A 17849-nucleotide genomic window follows, 5' to 3' on the forward strand; every position below is an offset into this window, starting at 1 on the left:
TAACAATGGCACTTAACCTCCAAGCCCAGCTGGGATCCCTCAGCCTCAAATGTGGTCACTCTAGACTCCAGTCCCTCTAGGCTGTCTCTGTGCTACCACTCCTAGTTTTTTCCCAGCTAGCCAACTCTAGCTTTTTCTCTGAGTCTGATCTCCAAACCTAGAGTTTCAGTTCCGGACCCCTGTCTGCCCCAGCTTAGGGTTGGGGAGTGCAAAGCAGTGACACTGACCGTTTGCAGAGAACTGTTTCCATTTTAACTGCTTTACACCAATTGTGTATTCTCCTCCAAGACTCCGGAGTTCTTCCTCTGTCTCAGCTGGTCCCCACGCTGATGTGGGGGAACCCCCTAGGGTGCAGAGGTGTTGTTTTTTTTTTTTCCTTTTCCAGTTCTCTCCCAGGGACACTGGTCCTGACCTGCTTTGTTTCTCCTTTTCTCTCTCTTTTTTTTTTAATCTTCTTTAATTGTCCTACCTAGTTTTGCGAAGTTTTTCTTTCTCTATCAGAGTCCTGGGTTGTTTTGTCAGCATTCAGCAAATTTTCCGGACATGTAGTTCCACAAATAGATGGATTTTTGATGAATTTGTGGGAGCAGGTGAGCCTCATGTGCTACTCCTCCGAATGATGGGTTCTGAATGGCTATTACTACATGGAGGTATAGGAACTCGTAGAGAGTTTGACATTGAGTATTTTGTGGTAGGGAGGGACCCGCCCCCCAAGGTTAATTCAGGAAATAGATTTTCCTGACAGTCTTAGAAGTATTTTTATAGAAATTATTTTTATTCAGAAACAATCGAGGAATAATGGCACTTGCTGATCTTTTATGTGCTTGAAATATTTACTTGCTGTGCGCCTCTGGGGCCTAAGAGTAACCCCTCGGGAAAGATGTCTCCCCTGATGAGGATTCTTGTTTGCTTCTTGGTTTTGTTCTGTTTTTCTTTTGTTATTGTTGTTTTGTTTGTTTTTTGTTCTCTAGCTTGAGAGACGAGGATACACTTGTAAGGCTCTGCTCTCCCTTTACAAAATCTGAACATCAGAGTCACTGATGGTGTTGCTCACACCGGAAAGAACATAAACATACCTTACCTTTACTGCGTTTCGAGAAGCTGATTTGGGGGAACCAACAGAAAAGACTGGAAAATTGCCCAGCAAGTCTGGGCTTATGTCGTTTAGAGCTGGCAAGCTTCGGGGGACTTACTTGCATGAAGGGATATTAAAAGAAACATGTTTTTGTTTGTTTCCTCAGGATGAATAGAGAAGAAATAGGCTTATATTAAAGCAAGCGGGATCTAGTGTTCTAAAATAGATGTCATGAAAAACCTCCAGATTTTACTACTAAGTCGTGAGATCTGAAGGAGTATATAGATTTTTTCAAATCACAGTTGTATAAGAATAAGATAGTACATGAGATAGTTTTAAAGCAGTCTGGTGTACCATTAGGAAAACAAATTTAATGTCATCCAGCTGTCTTTGGAGATTTAACACTAGGTACTGCAACGTGTTTTAATTGTGCAAGCTCGGGTTTGGAGCTATATAGGCAGTTCTCTGCTTAGAGTGATTGTGCTTCTAGATGATGCAGAAAGGCTTCCAGCCAGATTTCCCCATGTTATTATGTAATGGCACTTAATGCAAGCAGGGCACAAATGAACTCGCCCCAGCTAGTCTGATTCCTGATGCGAATCACATAAGGCCCCCTCATCTACAGCCCCAGCTTGTTCCCGTGGGCTCCTCCGTGGAACTCTGTATAGGATTAGACCCAGCTCTGGAGGAATGACAGCCGAGAGAGCAGAGCGGCAGCAAAATAGCAGGGCTGCTATGCAGTTTCTGATGTGATCATTTTTTTTTTTTTTAAGTCCAAAAACTCGTGGTTTTTGTTGCTGCTCTTTTCTGTAGTTTAATGTTAGTTATTGTTTTTGTACTAAATGATTAGTTTATAAATTTCATTCATGGAGTCAAATCAAAGAGGTAAGGATGGAAGAAGGGACAAAAATCCGTATCTGGCTAACAGAAGAAACCTTTTTAATGTCCTGTGACATTCAGTGGACTGATTTCCCAGAGGAGGTGGTAAATTGGCTCTGTGACGGTTCCCAAAGAGAAGTTCTAAAAGTGACAGGGACACTGCCCTTGAAATAAATACATAGCCTGTCTAATAAAATACTTTGACATGCTGCACTCATTTGATGTGTGAGGTCTTGTGTATTACATGCATGTATTATTTTTGATGTATTTATGGAATTCACTGTATTTATGTAAATTCAGTCTCAGCACTATATAGTCACACCTCAAATCCCAATCTACTTTTTGAATAAAGATATAAGTAGACCTCCCAGCAATAATGACTATACTGACAAAAGGATTTTTTTTTTTTTTAAATCTAAGAAAGACTTGATTGTGTCAATTTTGTACTTTTGGTATGTGCCATTAGTCAAGTGAGCTTTAAAGGTTTGCTTGTTTCATCTTTTAAAGTTTATTTATTTTGTACATTGTGGAGAAATCATAGAACGAGGGGGATCAGAGCAAGGATATTTTGGTGCCATTGAGGATAGATTCATGCATGAAGCTCTTGAATGTCAGCAAAGGGTAAGTTGCAACTTTGAGTGCCACTGGTCTGGCAGCTTGGGCACTGTAGGGCATTAATTTTTCATCCAGAGAAATTTTCTTGGGAGCATGAGACTGGTACAACAAACTTCTAAGGAAGTTTTCTCTAAAAAAAAAACAAAAACAAAAACAAAACCAAACAAACCCCCCCCCAAAAAAAAATATCAGGGATTATTGTTTCACCCAGAATCTCCTCTAAAATCCTCTGTCCTTAAAAACTCATAGATAGGACTTAATATTTTATGCTGTGATTATTTGTTTGTATTGCCTTTTTTTCATGTCAAAAAGGACTACTTCAAAGGTAAGAAATTTGCTTTCATATTTTTTTTTTTCTTTTCCTGTCTTGCATTGTGCCTGGTTCAGAGAGGTGCTCAGAATACTTCTGTTTAAAAAACAAATGACTCCCAGAGTTCCAGGAGTTCCCATTATGGTGCAGGAGAAACGAATCCAACTAGGAACTGTGAGGTTGCGCGAGTTCGATCCCTGACCTCGCTCAGTGGGTTAAGGATCTGGCGTTGCTGTGAGCTGTGATGTAGGTTGCAGATGTGGCTTGGATCTGGCATTGCTGTGGCTCTGGCGTAGGCTGACAGCTATTGCTCTGATTAGACCCCTAGCCTGTAAACCTCCATATGTGGAGGGTGTGGCCCTAAAAAAATGATAATAATAATAAAAAAATCTCCCAAAATCTCTCTGCAAAAATCTTTCTAAATTCTGTGTCTTTGCATCTTTGTCTATTTGATTTACCTTTTTCCTCCATTTATTTCTATCTATAAAATAGGTCAAGGGCACTTTTATTTATTTTTTATTTTTTTTTGTCTTTTGTCTTTTTGTTGTTGTTGTTGTTGTTGTTGTTGCTATTTCTTGGGCCGCTCCCGCGGCATATGGAGGTTCCCAGGCTAGGGGTTGAATCGGAGCTGTAGCCACCGGCCTACGCCAGAGCCACAGCAACGCGGGATCCGAGCCGCGTCTGCAACCTACACCACAGCGCAGGGCAACGCCGGATCATTAACCCACTGAGCAAGGGCAGGGACCGAACCTGCAACCTCATGGTTCCTAGTCGGATTCGTTAACCACTGCGCCACAACGGGAACTCCCAATGGCACTTTTAGAAGGAAGTAGCAGCTGAGTAGAAGCTTGGAATTGAAGGCTAAATAGAATTAAATCTAGATTACTGTATTTTTTCTTTTTACATACTTTTAAATTTAATTTTTTTATTGTGGTAAAAAAACTTGTAACAGAGATTATTATTTTTCGGTTAATTTATATATGTCTTGGAACTGTAGTCTATAAAATAGTTCATTAAACATGCTCTTTTATGTTTCCAGATTCCTTTAGCATCTGGCCTTTGGTAAGGATTATAATCTGATATTATCATTCTATTTCTCTGCGAAAATAGCATCAGTTTATATAATTCTGGTCTAATTTGTTTTTGTTTGTTTCTGTTTTTCCCTAGAGAGTTTCTAGCAGTTGTCCATCTGTGAAAGACTGGGGTTTGAATCCTAGCTTCTTACTCTGTGGTCTTCAGTAGGTTAGTTCACTTATGTGAGCCTCAGTTTCTTTATGTTTAAAACAGGAGTGGCAGGAGGTCCTGCCATGGCTCAGCAGAAACAAATCTATTTACTGTCCATGAGGACGCAGGTTTGATCCCTGGCCTTGCTCAGTGGGTTAAGGATCCCACGTTGCAGTGAGCTGTGCTGTAGGTCTCAGACGCGACTCGGATCCCGAATTGCTGTGGCTGTGGTGTAGGTTGGCTGCTATAGCTCTGGTTTGACCTCTAGCCTGGGAACTTCCATGTGCCTTGGGTACAGCCCTAAAAGAGACAAAAAACAAAAAACGAAACAAAACAAAAACAAAGGTGGCAAAACATACCTAACAGGCTGTTGAAAAGATTAAATTACTTACTGCATGAAAATGTTAGGTATAATACTTGAATGTAGGTGGTGGCCAAGCTTTGTGTATGTATGTGTGTGTTTTAATAATTTGTTATTTGTAATCTAAATGGCAAAGTATAGTATTGTAGAATTTTCGTGGGAGAAAAGAAACCTATAGATCATTGCATTATTATTAGATATAGCTACTTTATGTTTGTGCTAATACACATAATATACATCAGTCAGCATTAGTGAATACTTAGTATGCATGGAAAATTTTACTGAATATTATGTTAATCAGACTTTTTTTTAATGTGTGTTGTAATGCAGAGGTGACTACATACTCTGAGGTTTATTAGAGAGTAAAATGAGATTCTTGTCTTCGGCCTTGCCATTCATATTGTAATTTGTTTAAACAAAAGGGGACTATAAATTTCATTTTAAAGGTAGATATCTCTCATGAGGTATTTGCACCACTGAACACAGTGGACTTTGGAAGTATTTTCAAAACTATTCACAGCTGGATTTGTCTCAGTCATTGAAAAATTCTTGGACAGGACATAATTTCTCACCCACCAGAGAAATGATATTATTTTAGAATAATATTTTAAAATGCAGATCCTGTAAGAAGTGATAAATGACTCTGCTAAAGTGAGATTTATTTCCTCTCTGAGTGTAGATTGGGATGGTTAGACTTTAAGAGCATGACTGATCAGTGAATCTGGTCTATTCAGCGGTTCTGTAGTGAGTAGATCCTTGATATCATTAAAACTACAGTTTAAAACTTATTTCTAACAAAGCTCTTACGAGGGTAACATACGTAAAGTGGTCCCAAAGACATAGATTTTAGTGATTTTTTCAAACAATTGGGACCTATCCTGAGAATTCGTTTCATCTCTTTGCATCAAACCTGTGTTGGTCTTGCCTAAAAATGGAAGAAAAGGGGAAAGCAGAGATAAAGTATTTTACCTCATGTTTGACACTGTTTGACAGTGACCAACACAGAACAAGTAGCACTGTAGATCTAATTTCTTCGGGTTTTTTTTTTTCAGTCTTGCAATTTGAATTAAAAAAAATCCTACTAATTAAAAAAATGTAATATAATCATAGCCTATTCTTTCCCAAACATTATTCCTTTTCTTTTTTTTTTTTTTTTTTTTTGTCTGTTTGCTATTTCTTGGGCCGCTCCCGCGGCATATGGAGGTTCCCAGGCTAGGGGTCGAATCGGAGCTGTAGCCCCCGGCCTACGCCAGAGCCACAGCAACGCGGGATCCGAGCCGTGTCTGCAACCTACACCACAGCTCACGGCAACGCCGGATCGTTAACCCACTGAGCAAGGGCAGGGACCGAACCCGCAACCTCATGGTTCCTAGTCGGATTCGTTAACCACTGCGCCACGACGGGAACTCCTCTTCTTTTCTTTAAAAACATGTGCCCTGGCTTTCCTGACCACCTGATTTACAATAACACCCTCCCCAATAATTCCCCTTCCTCTCTCCCTCGTAATTTTTTTGTAATAGCACTGTTGCCATCTTTCATACTATGTATTTTTCTTTTTATTATCTGTCTCCTTCATTAGAAAAGCTCTGCAAAAGCAGAAACATATATCTCTTTGGTTTACTGCTGTATCCCAGTGCCAAGAACAGCACCTGACACATAGGGTTCTGGGAGTAAACATTTATTTCATGAATGAAGTCAAAGCAAAACAAATCAAAAGAAAACCTATGGCTCGCTTATTTAGATAACAGAGTAGTTCTTTTATGGCAACATTTGTTTGAAGCATCCATTCATCTTAAAGAAATAAACCATTAAACATTAGCCATTTCCTTTTTTCCTGGTATCTTCCAAATAATTAGTCCTGATTTGGGAGGTTTTAGTTTTTACTCCCGATTTTCTAAATAGCAAATGGCCTTTCTGCAAAAAGCTGAGCTTACTTCCCCATTACTATTAGTGTTTGCAGTTTGGGGCAGGAGACCACCTCTCGAGTCCTCTCTCCTAGGCTTGGTCTCCCCAGATGGTGGGCACCTGTGGATTTCTTCATTTGTTTGCTTCGTGGTTTACTTGTTATTAGCCATCATTTTCTAAAATGGATTTCAGGAGGCCGGCTGTTTAAGAATCCACCGCAAGCCAGACACGCTTATCTCTGTTTCTACTCTACTAAACAGTCGGTATTGGGTCAACTAGAGTTGGTAGAGTAAAATCGCTTTTTAATCTCTTTATATCCCGTTCCTAAAGAGAAGTAGTCCATTTCCCCAAATTCCCTTCTTGCTCGGATAATGTTTTCCTTTGAAGCTGTATTTTTTTTAGCTGCGTTTCAACTCCTGTCTGTGAAGAGTCAATTCTACCTGCCCTCTTTACTGTCGATCATTAGCGTGCAGATACTTAGAACAAAGCAGCAGTGACGGGATTGCTGGCTGGGTTAGGAGTGCAGCTAACTGGGAGGACACTCATCTTTGCCCCTTTGGGTTTATTTGGAGTAGATCCGTTTAAATGATAGGCCTCCCTGGGAGAAAGGAAGACACTTCTCTAATGATGAATTCTACGTGACGGGAAACCCTGAGTGTATGACAGGTGTGGTTCTTTTTAATTCTTGAAACTTGTCATCAGAATTATCAGCCATGTGGACTCTGGGGCCAGAACTTCAGTTAATAGTTCCTTTTCCCAGACAAATTTAAGTTCCATTAATGGATTCTAATTGCGTTGACTTTTTCCCTGCCTAAAATCAGGATCGTGAAAGTTAATAACCTGGTATGAGGAGTTCCCGTCGTGGCTCAGTGGTTAACGAATCCGACTAGGAACCATGAGGTTGCAGGTTCGATCCCTGGCATTGCTCAGTGGGTTAAGGATCCAATGTTGCCGTGAGCTGTGATGTAGGTCGAAGACGCGGCTTGGATCCCGCGTTGCTGTGGCTCTGGTGTAGGCCGGCGGCTACAGCTCCGATTCGACCCCTAGCCTGGGAACTTCCATGTGCCGCAGGAGTGGCTCTAGAAAAGGCAAAAAGACAAAAATAAAAATAAAAATAAAATAACCTGGTATTAAAGTAAACAGAAATCCTTCACTTGGCTTCTGACTGTTTCTCATTGATAATTCCACTTTATCCTGGGAGTGATATATTTATCACATTCAAAACATGTTTAGTCAAGTAAAGAAGCTACTTCTCCAAAGATGTGCTTTGAGATAGGTATCTAGTTTTTCATGTGGATTGGGTAGTGCAAATCTCCAAAAATTGCATGAAAACTGAGTTCCTGAAATTGAGGCAATTGCCTGTGGATTTGACATGATAAATGTTGGGTGGGGACAACACATTGATTTTTATTATATAGCTGTAGGATGTAGGCATGCTCTGCATATTCATTTAATGGACTGTTTGTGTTTTCAAGGTATCTTTGGGCCCTCCAAGCATATGTGTGTGATGCTGTGTTTTTCATATGAATTTCTTAGAAGAATAGATAAGAATTGTTTCCAAATATCTGAACAAGCTGAGATAGGAATCCAGGTTGTATGATGATGAGGATCTGATTTTGCCCTTGCGGAAGAAAATAATGTAGGAAGACGTCCCCCCGCCCCACTATAATACTACATTTTTATTGAGTTTTTTTTTTTTTTTTAATTTGCTTTTGAGGGCCGCACCCACGGCATGTGGAAGTTCCCAGGCTAGGGGTCAAATTGGATCTGCAGCTGCTGGCCTATACCAAAGCAACGTGGGATCCAAGCTGTGTCTGCGACCTACACCACAGCTCACGGCAACATTGGATCCCTAACCCACTGAGCAAGGCTAGGATCGAACCCACGTCTTCATGGATGCTAGCTGGTTTCATTACCGCTGAGCCACAGTGGGAACTCCAAGATTGTTTTTGACTAAAGTAAATACAAATTAAAATATTAATTTCTGGGAGAGTACTAAATTTGCCAGTCATGCAAACTTTAGGGTTCTTCCTATTGTTTGCAGTGCCTTTGTATCTCTTATCTGGTGAACTCCTGGTTATCCTTCACGCTCCAGGTGGAGTATCACCTCCATGAAGTCATCTTTTCTCTGCCGAGCAGTTGGTAGCTCTTTCTTAGTGGTCCCCTTACTGCTCTGAGTTACCTGCTATCAATGTAGATGTCTATTATATTTAGTATAGCCATATCACAATGTATTATAACTGTTCTGTCTCTTCCCCTCCCCCAGAAGATAGTGAATTTTCATGGGCAAAGATAATGCCATAGTCACTATTTTAATATCCTTAATTAGGACCCAGTATGTACTGGGTTCTTTTGCTGGGAAAGGTAAACAAACAAAATTGCTTGTGTCTACCTTTAGTTCATTTGTAACAATCTCAGCTTTGGGGTTTGAATTAGAGTTTGTGTAGAGAAAGCCAGTATGTCTGAAAATTTTATATGGATGTGTGCTAGATATAATAAAGAGGCTTATTAAAGATCTACCAAGTTAGATTAAACAGTGTTATACTCTCCACCACATCAATAAGCCAATTTGAAAGGATTTTATTATCCTTTATTCCAAGAAGGCAGTATCATGAATCCTGCTTTATTAATACCTAAATATGTTATATACTTTGATATAGCCGTTGCTTGGTTTTGAGTAGTTTTTGTATGATGGAAAGGATATTGAAGGAATCAGACTAGAAAGAGATTTTAATCTTCTGTACTTTTCCCTGTAATTTTGTAAACTTGCATCCCATACATGTCAGTGACGATAACTCTATATCTGTATTAAAACTTCAATATCTTCATTTATATTTAGAGTAGTAGCAACATAAAATTGAAAACCTGAGAGTGGTGAAGGATATAAAGTCATGTTTTAATAGAGAAACTAAATTGCTCCTTCAAAGAGCCTATAAAACTGAAAAGCATTCATTATAAATGTAATAAAAACTTATGAGTCCCATTTTATTAAAACTACACCCAGTTTCCTGAAGGGGTTGGATCATTTAGAGGTAAACCAGTGACACTTTATGTCTGACAACGTACTTTCTGTAAGATAAGGTATCTACTGAAATGAGGTTGGTGGTTTTAACAGGATCCCTAATGGATATCCACTCATGTTAAAAGATTAGAATTTTTACTTTAGCAGAGTTTGCAGCTTCTGATGATAATGCACCCAGACCAGGTTAATGCCAAGAGTAAATTACTTACTACTCTAAGTTCCTTCAAGAAACAGAACAATAGTAAAAGGCAAAGCTTGTGTTTCTACTAATTGGTGTGTTACATCATCCTATTGTCCTGGAAAATTCTTACTCAAGTCAAACTATATAGATTAACACTGTCACAGGATAATAACTTTATAGCGATTACCATAGACCTTTCTTTTTCCCCCTCAGGTACGGTGATGTTTTTAATGGATTATAGGAGAATCATTCTCTTTTAGTCTTTGGGTGCTTTACAATGGTTTTCACGTCTGTGTGTTTCATATTTAATTCTAGTTTACGTAGTCCGTACACATATCTCCATATTATTTTAATTGATGATGTGGTTATATTAGCGGTAGTGTTTTTAAGGTACAAAAGGAAAAATGATGAAATAATAGACTAGGTTGTCCAGTTACTCTTGGTTTTAGAATCAACTAGCTTTAACAGGAGATACTTATATGAAAGAAATGAAGTATTTAAGTTAATATACACAGGTCTTATTGATTTATTTAGAACATAAGGCAAAATATCTGGTAAATGATGGCAGAGGAAAACTGTTTATTCCAATTTCCTTTCTTGAAACATGTCCCACATGTAAATAAATGAATTATATGATTGGAAGGGCAAATCTGGACCCATGTTTAGAGGAATCAGCATGTCAGGCCAAACTTTTATAGAAAGAAGGTAAAGCCGGTTTACACAGAATAGAGAGAACATTTTCTTCTTTTTTAAAAAAGAAGTGGAAGGAAAGCCTTATTCATTCTCTCATTAGTAATTGCATTCTGGTGTCTAGAGAATAGGAGAAGAGTACCTTCCCCCAAATACACTGGACGGCTTGGAGAAAAATTTTAGTTAAAAACTAAACATCCTTTTTTTTTTTTTTTTTTTTTGAGGCTTACCCACAGCATATGGAAGTTCCTGGGCTAGGGGTCGAATCAGAGCTACAGCTGCTGGCCTACACCACAGCCACGGCAACATGGGGTTCATACTGCATCTTCGACCTACACCACATCTCATGCCAACTCAGGATCCCTGACCCCCTGAGCGAGGGCAGGGATTGAACCCACATCTTCATGGATACTAGTCCAACTCATTTCTGCTGTGCCACAGTAGGAACGCCTAAAACCTAAACGTTCTTCAACTTAGTTCCTCTTCATTACTCTGTTCAGTGTCATCTGTCTACAGATTTCTAAATTATATTCAATGTTTTTTCGTTGTTATTTGTTGCTATCATTACTGTAAGGCAGATATTTGTCTCAAAATCCCTTCTAATGTGGGAAAATTCCAAAGTATGAAGAATGTTTTAATTTGAAAGTAATGGCTTGGCAACAAGAGAAATTTTCAGGGGAGCAAAATCGTCTTAAACTTTTAAAATTTCAATTTCAGCATTAGGTCAGTTTATCATTTTATAGAATGTGACAGTGCTAAGTAAGCACATGGGAGGTTTTTATATGATACACTAGTTTAAATATAATTAATTTTCTCATCCTTCCAGCTGACACCTCCTTTAAAGTTTCTTGGAATTAGGATGTATATATAGGAAGTATCTTCTTCATTTTAACTGACAATATATTCCACTTTGGTTCGTCGAACCCCAGTTCTATAATTACTTTTTTTTTTGATCTTTTTAAAGATGTATGAAAAAATTTTCATCTGATAATTAACTTTATTGCCCTAAGATTTATTTTCCTGTAAATGCTTAGTTCATTTATAAAGTAATTGATTAGCTTATTGGGTCTTCATAAAGGCTGCTGTATTTCCTCAACCTTTTCAGTATTCTTCAGGTCATGTAAAAAAAAGAACTCATTATTTTAATTAGTCTTTATGAATTCTAGAAAATGCATGGAAATTTGGGATAGCTTTGTTTTTAATAGTGAAAAGGTGGAAGTAGCTCAAGTTAACCTCAACAGAGGTAAGATAAATTGTGAAATATCGATAAATTGTGAAATATCCAGTCAGTGAAATACTATGCAGATATGAAAAACAATGAGCGAGTTTTGTGCCTGCTCTTAGAGTGAGATGCCTAAGAGATATATTTCATCCAAAAGAGTAAAATGTAGACTGCAAATAGTATGGCTGCACTTATGTCAAGCTAAAGCCATATAGATTCATAAATAGCAAGTATATATTCAGAGAAAAGTTCTTAAAGATTTTCAAGGAACTGTTAACAATGGTTACTTCTGGGGAAAGAATCTAGGAAAAATGAGATGAACTAACATTTTCTTATTAATTTCCTATTTCTCTGCCGTGATATTATTTTTCCTTCTTTCTTCTTTTCCTCTGTTTCTGTCTCTCTTTCTCTTTCTCTCTTTTTTTTTTTTTTGCTTTTTAGGGCCACACTTGCATCATCTGGAGGTTCCCAGGCTAGGGGTCGAGCTGGAGCTGTGGCCACCAGCCACAGCCACAGCCACAGCAATGCCAGATCCTAGCTGCATCTGACTTACACCACATTTCACGGCAATGCCAGATCCTTAACCCATTGAGCGAGGCCAGAAGCCAGTGATTGAATGCGCAACCTCATGGTTCCTAGTTGGATTCCACAATAGGAACTCCTCTTTCTCTCTCTTTTTAATGATGAGCATGTATTACTTTTTTTTTTTTTTTTTTTTTGGCTTTGGCTTTGGCTGTGACTTGTAGAAGTCCTGGGCCAGGGATCAAACTTGCATCACAGCACTCACCCAAGTTGCTGCTGCGGTGACAGCACTGGATCCTTAACCTGCTATGCCACAAGAGATCGCCAAGCATGTATTACTTTTAAAACAGAAAAAAAAATTTTTTTTAATGTTCCCATTTGCTTGGAAAGTAAATAAGTATCTTTTGGTATCTTCCAGGACCTTTTTTAAATGAAAATTTATTATCCCCTAATTTACAGTGATAGTAAGAAAGCTTTAGAGAAAATACTCCACTGGATTAGTTTAAAATTTCTAGTGCTGACTCGGTCATTTTACTGAACTATTTATTTTTTTCCTAGTTTGTTTTTATAGTTTTATTTTTTTATGTGAAAATGAAGAGCAGGGCTATGCCTCGGCTTGCAAGATGTTCTGCAAAAGATCACTACCCTAAAACATTTTGTTATTTTGAATGAATAACAATTTTTTACTTCATTCCAAAAGACTAACAGTCTTAGTTATATAGTTCTTGTAAGGCCAGAATTTAGCTTGGTTTAAAAAAATTAAATTTGATGAACATTGCAGCATTCTATTCATATTGCCAAAGTAAATTTATAGATTTGGAGAGAACGTGAACTTTTTCAAGTGTGTGTTAAAATTTATTTAACATTTTCCTGATAATTTCAAAACATTAAATCCATATTGTTCTAAAAGGAACATGGATTTTGAAATCGTACGTACTTGTAAAAAGTACTCATACAGTGGTTAAAATGAAAACAAATGAGATATCATATGTAAAGCTTCCTGAAGAACGACTTGACTGCATAATAAATGGTTAGTAAAAATATTTGTGTGTGGTCTATTTTTAAAAACAAAAGTCCTTTCATAGAAAAGATCATATATGGTATAAAAGGTAGTGGAGCAGTGGATGAAGTGATGCAATTGAAATTTCTCACTAATGTTTGACTCTTTACTTTGAATGTACTGACTTCTCTCACTAGTGTTAGCACTTATATTCAGCCAGCCTGTCTCATTTTTATTCCTTGCAACTTTATGCTTTGATGAAATTAGTCTTCTGAAGCAACTGATAATGTCAGTTCAGTTTGTAATGAGATGACAGAAAATGCCATCACTTGAAACAGGACTGATAAGTTTAAAAAAAAAGTTTCTAGCCTCTCATTCCATCTTTCAAAGATACTAATGGGATTTAGGTTTCTACTGTCCTTCTTACTTTAGAGTAGATGCTATTAATTCAGCAGACTTAATAAAAATCTTTGTAATTCTGTATAAGGATAAATGGAAGCCAAGAGTCTACTACATACACTTTATAATGTAAATTTTATGTAGTGTCAATTACATCTTTAAAAACTAACATAAATAACATACCAAATGCTGGCAGTTAGGTATTATTTTAAAATAATTTATTCTTTTTCAGCAACTCACTGAAATGCATTATTTGAAGTTTATTATGCCTACAAAAATATAAATGATCTATTTCTGCATTTGGAATATTACCTCTAGAAATAATAGGTAAAAGAATTGTTTTATTGTAATTTGGGGACAATTTAAGGGTATAGCAAAATAAACTGGAAATTTAGTGTCTATATGCTAAATGTAAGAAGTTGATACTGACTGGAGCTAGCCAACTAGATTCTTTAAGTGATTTTGTGATTTAAGATTGGAAATAATAGCACTTCTCTTGCTTCACAGAGTTGCTGAGAATAATTTGTAAAAGAAATTTCATAAAGGAAATACTATGTTTTAGGGGTTGTTATTTTATTTAGAAGCAAATGCTGATTGATATTTTAATGAACTACATATGGTTTTATTGGATTGTGAGATCAGGACTATTCATTCCCAAACATTTATTGTACTTGGTGTGTACTAGACATTGTACTAGGCAGTGAGTTTAGTGATATGTAAGATGAGGTTCTTGCATTGATGGAGCTCACTGTTAACAGAGAGGGCTCATTAAAAGCAAATAATTATAATGCGGGCTAACAAATATTGTAAACAGATGTGGAACAAAGGAAGGATTGATTCTGTTGAGGATCTCAGGAATTCTTCCTAGAGTCTGTGCTTGAAGAGTGATAAATAAGAGCGTTAATAGCAAAACGGGATAATGGTTATCATAAATAGACTGAAATTAGGCAAACATTTACAACAATATTAAAAGAATACAAAATGTAGAAGGAGAACTATAGTCAGTTCATTGAATAGCCGAAGGGATAAATCCCTGTGTTAGCCTTGGGATGGGGGCTGGGGAGGTGGGGTTAGAAAGCTGCCAAGATCTGGTGTCTGCTCTAAAGGAGCCAGGGTTCTGCTCCCCTGTGTACTGGGGAGCTGTGCCCTGGGGCAGGGGCGGAGTCAGGGGGCTGTGGGAACTTCCTGGGTCTGCCCAGGCCAGGGCATAACTGCTCAGTCCCAAAGAGCCACCTGTGGATTTGTAAGTAATTTGGCCTCTTGAGTATTGAGTTAATAACAGAGGGACATGAAAGAGGAGAGAAATTTTAAGAAATCAATAGTATTTTAAAAACATATGTGACATAGTCTTGAACACTTAAAAGACAGGATCCCATTGAAATAATGGGAAGCTGGCCAAAGTTAAGTGTCCTGAAGTAATAGGTGCAAATAAGCACTACCAGAGGGATTAAATTTATGCTGTCTATAGATGCTGTTGCCTCACCCATCTAGAGTCTCTTAACTAGGTTTACCTTTTTTCCCATATGGCCACAACCCTCTCTAGTCAAGATCTGTGGGTGTGGATGATTTCCCGGGCACAGGACCGTATTTAACAGCTCTCTTCTCTTTCATCTTAAATAATCACTCTTGAGAAGTTTAAAACATGGTGAAATAAGAATTTCCCCCCCTTTCCTCCCTCCCTTCTTCCCTCCCTCCCTCCCTCTCTCTCTCTCTTTCTTTCTTTCTTTCTTTCTATTTTATGGCTGCACCCATAGCAGATGGAATTTCCTGGGCCATGGATTGAATCCAAGCTGTAGTTGAGACCTACGCAGCAGGTGTTGCAGTGCCTGATCCTTTAACCCACAGTGCTGGGCTGGGGATTGAACCTGAGCCACTGCAGTCAGATTCTTAACCCACTGCACCACAGGAGGAACTCCAAGAACTTTTTTCTCTTTCAAGAAGGTTGGAGAATGTTTTATTCTGTTTTTAAGAGCATTTCTAGGTTTTTCATTACGAATCCTTCCCACACGTTTCCACCACTGGATGTATATTCTCTCAACTTTATTTTTAGCAGGCTTTTAAATTTGTTTATGTATTCATTCTTTCTTCCCTCATTCCTGGAGTGGGAGAAAGGCACTTGAATTCCCTTTGATGAACAGAGTTTCAGTAGGTGCTCTTCATCTGTCCCTTTGCTTTTTATCCGCTTCCTTTTGTATTTTAATTTCTTCTTCTTAGGGCTCTGACTAAATCCTTCAAAAGAAAGGAAGGTAGGAAAGAAGGAAGAGAGAAAAGGGACGGAGAAAGGTAGTTCCTCACACTGGTTTCCCCTCAAACTTTTCCTTTTCTCTTCTTTTACCTTTAAACAGTTGTGCTCGCCTACGATATTTATGCATTTCCTAATGTTCCACCTACCACCCACACCATCCATTCTAATGAAGCGAAGCTCAGTAAGGTTGATGAGGACTTCCCGTTGCCAAACATCCTCTCCTCAGGTGCTTGATGGCTTCCGCATCTACCTGGTCTGCCATCATCTCCCCTAAACTCCGCCCTTGCCTTGTTGGCTACTGCTCCCTCTGCTTTGTTCTGTGACTTGGTTTTCTTTCTTTCTTTTTCTTTCTTTCTTTCTTTCTTTCTTTCTTTCTTTCTTTCTTTCTTTCTTTCTTTCTTTCTTGCTTTCTTTCTTTCTTTCTTTCTTTCTTTCTTGCTTTCTTTCTTTCTTTCTTTTTCTTTCTTTCTTGCTTTCTTTCTCTTTCTTTCTTTCTTTCTTTCTTTCTTTTTCTTTCTTTCCTTCCTTCCTTCCTTCCTTCCTTCTTTCTTTCTTTCTTTCTTTCTTTTTTTCCTTCTTTCTCTTTCTTTCTTTCCTTCCTTCCTTCCTTCCTTCCTTCCTTCCTTCTTTCTTTCTTTCTTTCTTTCCCTTTCTTTCTTTCTTTCTTTCTTTCTTTCTTTCTTTCTTTCTTTCCTTCCTTCCTTCCTTCCTTCCTCCCTCCCTCCCTTCTTCCTTCCTTCCTTCTTTCCTTTCTTTCTTTCTTTCTTTCTTTCTTTCTTTCTTTCTCTCTCTCTCTCTCTTTCTCTCTCTCTCTCTTTCTCTTTCTCTCTCTCTCTCTTTCTCTTTCTCTCTCTCTCTCTCCTTTTACCACACCTGGAGGATATGGAGGTTCCCAGGCTAAGGGTCAAATCGGACCTATTGCCGCCAGCCTACACCACAGTCACAGCAATGCAGGATCCGAGCAGAGGCTTCGACCTACACCATAGCTCAAGGCAACACACCGGATTCTTAACCCACTGAATGAGGCCAGGGATTTAACTGGCGTCCTCCTGGATGCTGGTCGGGTCCATTAACCGCTGAGCTATGAGGGGAACTCCTGTGACTTTGATCTTAGTTGTTTCTTCTCTCTTTATCCTGCTTAAAAATGTGGTTATCCAGTTGAGTTCTGTATTTGATCTTTTTACACTTTGCACACTCTTGGGCTTTCATCCACTTCTCCTTGATTAAACTGCCCATTTGACTCCCCAGTCCAGTCCAGGTTTCTCCCAAGTTCTAGATTCATAGCTCCATCTGGGTGGACCAGGCACGCTGAACCCTGGTATGTCCCAGCCCTTCAATGATATTTATCTGTTGTTAACCAGAATTGAGACTGGTCTGTTTCAAAACAAACAACTCATACCACTTTTTGGAAATATTTTACGTATTAAGTTTTGTCAGTGGAAGAAGGAAAGGCATTATGGTTGGTGGCAGTATTAGATTGTTCATTTTGCGGACAAAATACAAGCTTAGGGCATTGGTATAGCAGAAAGCAAATTTTAGAATTTTACCTAGGATATTTAAAAAAGTCATCATAGGAAAAAAGGAACTTTGTTGCAGTTCTTTATACTCAGGTCATGATATAGTATTTTTACTTTAAAATACGTATGTGACTTTAATATATTGGAGTATGGGGCCTCGCAGTATTTTTAAGGCTTCTGGTAATTTGATTGTGGTTGATGAGTATTATGACAGTTCATGGCTGTATTCTGAGTTTATTGGCTTCTATGCGAGTCTGAGAGAAAATTACTTCTTCTGCTTGGAATCACAGTTGATCAGCCAAACTGTCGGGGATACCAGATGTGCGGCTGCTCTATGTAAGTGCCAATCATCGTGGCCCCAGGTACCGTCTGCCAGGTCCTGATGAACACAGCCTCCCGTGTGGCCACCTTCCTCCTTGCCTCTGTCTACAGCCACCCTCATCTGCTGAGGCCACACAGGTCCTGGTTACAGAAAGAAGACCAAGTGGCTTTCTGTTGCAGAATAAATACATTTATCCTTAAACAGCAACAGGGAACTAGAGTGATGGAATAGGGTGGGGAGAAGGATTCCTATTCTTTCATAGGAAAGGTGAAGGGCCCTTTTAAAAAGGATTTTCTTGCTTCGCTCATAGAAGATCAACTACTCTTTGGCCTGAGTTCAATTTCTAAAGGCACTCACTGA

General features: G+C 38.5%; 1 protein-coding gene and 1 long non-coding RNA gene across 5 annotated transcripts in view; one reads left to right on the forward strand and one right to left on the reverse strand.

Annotated features, from left to right (window-relative positions):
- The window catches only part of IMMP2L (inner mitochondrial membrane peptidase subunit 2), a 989629-nt gene that overhangs the window by 334254 nt on the left and 637526 nt on the right, over nt 1-17849 (forward strand). The gene's annotated exons all lie outside the window — the stretch shown is intronic.
- Nucleotides 2767-7489, reverse strand: LOC146395010 (uncharacterized). The gene is made up of 3 exons (XR_014834223.1): nt 5872-7489; nt 3568-5603; nt 2767-3044 (listed from the first exon to the last, which is right to left on the reverse strand). It is a non-coding gene; the product is annotated as an uncharacterized LOC146395010 (long non-coding RNA).

Source organism: Sus scrofa, chromosome 18 (assembly GCF_054392235.1).
Source record: "Sus scrofa isolate SSC_HxYL_T2T_F1_AM1 chromosome 18, Sscrofa_HxYL_maternal_Yorkshire_Landrace_v2.0, whole genome shotgun sequence".
Taxonomy (NCBI): Eukaryota; Metazoa; Chordata; class Mammalia; order Artiodactyla; family Suidae; genus Sus; species Sus scrofa.